The 4562-nt window shown below is 41.1% G+C and overlaps 1 non-coding gene across 1 annotated transcript; it reads left to right on the top strand.

The window, feature by feature from the left end:
• The first annotated feature begins 3574 nt into the window (after positions 1 to 3574).
• On the top strand, positions 3575 to 3656 carry TRNAS-CGA (transfer RNA serine (anticodon CGA)). Its single transcript has one exon. It is a non-coding gene; the product is annotated as a tRNA-Ser (tRNA).
• Positions 3657 to 4562: the final 906 nt, after the last annotated feature.

The following is a 4562-nucleotide window of genomic DNA, read 5'->3' as shown; positions in this document are numbered from 1 at the left end:
TAACCTCCCCATGTGTAATTTCTCTTAACCTGCTGTCCCAGGAAGAGAATTTCATCTACTGGCTCTTTCTGTGTTTTTTTCCCTAGTCTGTGTAACTGTTCCTTTACGCGCTCTATTTAAACGCCATCAATCTCATTTGAGCTCCTTGCTCCCGCTTCTGTTTTCTCATCCTCTCATACTGCCAGTTCTCTCTTTCTCTGTGGTTGGTGGCTACTTTCCTGAGCTGCCGAAGCCACGTGGTTCCTGCCTCTTGTTGTCAGACTTGAATTGGAAAAGGAACCATATTAACAAGCCTTTACCACTCACACACGGCGGAAGTTTATACTTTAATTCAGTGAGCTAAGAAAAGCGTGTTGTGGGTCCCCTACGAGCCATGGTGCTTGCTTCATCATGATTTGGCACCAGTCATTAGCCGCAGCTCTGCTAATGAGCCACTGAGGTCAGTTTCAATATTTACTCAAAAACATAACCATGCAGCCCACCCCTCAACTGTGTATTTATCTTGCTTTTCTGCTGTTCGTGTGATTAGCTGGGAGGAGCTCACGGCGACATCCTCCCTATAAAAGTGTAGATGGATCACTCTCTAACTCTTTCTTGCTTCACATACAAATGGCTTGAAAGGTGCAGGGAAGATGCAGGTCTAATAGACAGAATAGAAGGCCTGTGCCAGGTGGGTTTCTCTGCATTGGTGTCCCATCACAGGTCCGCAAGTGTAATGTGTGATCTTTGACTCCTGGCATTTCACAAGCAGGCGGCCAGGAAACGGTTTCAGCCTATCAACCACTGAGGAGACGCAGCCTCTGAATGAGGAATGAGGAAGCAATGAATACATCCAGCCTATCACAGGAATAGCCCTGAGTGTTCCGAATTATAAATTCTCCATGTCACTGTATGACGTTGAGCCCAAGTAGCTCGCCGTGATCGTATAGTGGATAGTACTCTGCGTTGTGGCTGCAGCAACCTCGGTTTGAATCCGAGTCACGGCATTGTGGTTGGCAATGTCACGGCAGTTGGGTGTTATTTTTACAGAATTAGCAAATGTGCCAGTGGTTTTTGTAAAATGTCTATTAAAAACAGATCCTTTCAAATATTTAAACCATCTAACAACAAATGATTTAAACTCGCATGATTATAAGCTGTAGCTATAATGTATTTACTTACATAAATTATCGTTCTTGAACCTATTGGGGGTGGAGGGGGAGCGGAGCTCACCCCCCAGGTGCAGTTGAGTGACCTGTGTTGTGGCTCTCTAGAGGGAAGGCACAAATTTTGCTGTCACCCAGCCCAATCCAGACGTGTATTGGGGCCAGGTTTCAGGCAAATAGAGCAGTAAGTGCAGAGAAATGTTCACTCTCTAAAAGTGGCATTTCTAAAATAGTAAAGTTAAATCCAACCTCACCAGTAAGTAGGATTTTCAATAAATAAATAAAGCTACTCCTCTCCGATATGGAATTACCAAATAAAAAGTATAGGGGAATACACAGAGCTAACCTATGAGAGGGGTAGACCTCACAGTAGTGAAAAATGAAATAGACTGTTTGGTACTTACAGGACACGCGAACCACCAAAGTACATATCTTATTTTTTACTTACATAGCATCATGCACCTAGGACTACCTAGGGCCTACATTAGGTGTAAATTATATGTAATAAAAGGGGAGTTTAAGGCTTGGCAAGTAGGCTGCGACTCCCCTGGGAGACCCCTGAGTCTATGCCCAGAACCATAACTCTGCCAGTCGAGTACTTACCTAAAAGCCGATAACTCACTTTTCTTCCATAGGCTAAAATTTCGTTGTTTCACTTGGAAATTCTTCTAAGTGGTGTGGAGTTTTGGAACTTTAAAATATTCATCTAAAATCAGCCGAACAACGAATTCTGATTTACTCACCTGTTATCAGGAGAGACCTCAGTGCTGCATCTTGGAGCTCAGTACTGACCCTGTAAAGTAATTTTAACCGTACTTACCAGTAACTCGAATTTCCTTCCATGGGATATCATTGCCTGCTTTTTGCTGAAAATTTTCTAAGTGTCGATTTTTGAAACTTACAAATATTCTTTAAAAATCATACCAACTGTGAAAACGTAATTGTTTACCTGTTTTAGATAGATGTCCCAGTACTGAGCCTAGGAGCCCAGCACTGGATTACAAAAGTAACGAGAATGTACTTTACCCGTAACTTGAATTTTCTTCCATAGGAAACCATTGACTGTTTTTCTGTGAAATTTCTTCTAAGTGTCGATTTTGCAAACATGTAAATATTCCTTAAAAATCGCCTGTATAACTTAAACGCAGTTTCTCACCTGCTTACAGGTGGTACAGTAGTGCTGGATCTAGGATCCAACACTGACCTAGAAAAAGGAACCATAACCCCACTTACCTGCTAAGTGAATTTCCTTCCATAGGATAACATTGGTAATTTGATCAGCAAAAGTTTCTAAGTGTCAACTTGTAAAATAGCAAAATATTGCTTAAAAATCACAACAGTAACTAAAACGAATTTACTCACTTGTTTCCAAGAACTGTCCCAGGACTGAATCTAGGATCCAGTCCTGGATTTAGAAAAGTAATCCTGAAAGTAATTAATTGCATATAACTTAAAATTCCCATTGAGCTCAATGTATTATTGTGATTCAAATTGTGTTGCCTATTGCAATAAACTGTAACTATGACCTGCAAAAGTCAATTGCCTATTGCAAAGTATTTAACTAAAGCATCTCATTCTGAGAAAGTATATTTTGATACCTATTGTTGGTTCTAAAATAAAACAACAATATCTTTTGTATGCAAACCAATGGCCTGGAGTTCAGTTCTTGAGTGTGTGAGACCATTTGCTGACTGAGTGTGCACAACAAATGTTTTACACTGTACTCTGATACTGCCTTACTGCTCTGCAAGCTACCACTTTAGAGAGTAAGGTTATATCTAACTTTAGCCTCTGCCAAACCTCTGGGGACTGGGGACTCTGTGCACACTGTACCTATTTGGGAACAGTATATACAGAGCCACTTTCTCACAGTAGTGATAAAGTGATTAGAGTCCTAAGGCCAACATAAAGATACAGCAAAACGTGAGGTGAAAAGCAAAAAGGTTGCTGGTAGGCCACCTTAAGGATGCCAGGTCTACCAAAAACTGAACTAAGGATAACATGAGTAAAACATCAGGTTTCTCTACTGCATTTGGTGAGACAAGTGGGCCTTCTTTTATCTTCCATTCAAGCAATCTTTGACAGACCCCTTTATTATAGAGCTTTTCAAGGATTAAAGATAAGGCACTTACAAAGGAGTCCCAAATACTCAGAGATGGTTGACTTCTGTAATATGGGTCGTAGACTAAAAGCAGCGCAAAAACAGAGTGCAACAGGGTCCAAAAAACTTGAGTGCCACAAGTGAGTTTGAATGCAAGCGTATCCTTTTACAGATCCAGAGATATACTCATGCAATTTTTGTTTTTAGGACAGAACGTGCAAGATGAAAAAAACATTGTTTTTAAAAAGCGCATTGCAGAATATCAGTACTTTGATGTGGGAAAACTTCAAAACTTTCAAACAAAATATTTGTAGGCAGCTTACAGCAAGTTGTTGTGGCCGAGTGGTTAAGGCGATGGACTCGAAATCCATTGGGGTATCCCCGCGCAGGTTCGAATCCTGCCAACAACGAGAATCTTTTTATTATCGGCTACAATTTCAGAAGTTAACCTTTAGTATTTCTTCCATTTCAGTTTTATAAATAGGTGGCTTATTTTTGTGTCACTATTGCCTCTCCACATATTTGTTATCGCTACCTCTTTCATGTCTTTGCTACACCTCATTCCTACTTTAGCACTGGTGTAAACGCTTCAAATTATTATACCGTTGCTCTCTCATTCATACCTGCGCATGCACTTGAATGTTACTTTACCAATAAAAGACGCAAAGAGAGAAATAGAACAAAAGTGCTGGCTGGATTGGCAAACACACTTCATAAAACTGCATTTTCTTTTTTATTCTCCCCCGTGTTACATGCTTAACCTCCCCATGTGTAATTTCTCTTAACCTGCTGTCCCAGGAAGAGAATTTCATCTACTGGCTCTTTCTGTGTTTTTTTCCCTAGTCTGTCTTTCCCATTTCTTAGCTGTGTAACTGTTCCTTTACGCGCTCTATTTAAACGCCATCAATCTCATTTGAGCTCCTTGCTCCCGCTTCTGTTTTCTCCACCTCTCATACTGCCAGTTCTCTCTTTCTCTGTGGTTGGTGGCTACTTTCCTGAGCTTCCGAAGCCACGTGGTTCCTGCCTCTTGTTGTCAGACTTGAATTGGAAAAGGAACCATATTAACAAGCCTTTACCACTCACACACGGCGGAAGTTTATACTTTAATTCAGTGAGCTAAGAAAAGCGTGTTGTGGGTCCCCTACGAGCCATGGTGCTTGCTTCATCATGATTTGGCACCAGTCATTAGCCGCAGCTCTGCTAATGAGCCACTGAGGTCAGTTTCAATATTTACTCAAAAACATAACCATGCAGCCCACCCCTCAACTGTGTATTTATCTTGCTTTTCTGCTGTTCGTGTGATTAGCTGGGAGGAG

Source organism: Triturus cristatus, chromosome 12 (genome assembly GCF_964204655.1).
Source record: "Triturus cristatus chromosome 12, aTriCri1.1, whole genome shotgun sequence".
Classification (NCBI taxonomy): Eukaryota; Metazoa; Chordata; class Amphibia; order Caudata; family Salamandridae; genus Triturus; species Triturus cristatus.
The sequence above is the reverse complement of the archived record's forward strand: the minus strand, read 5'-3'. Positions and strand labels throughout refer to the sequence as shown.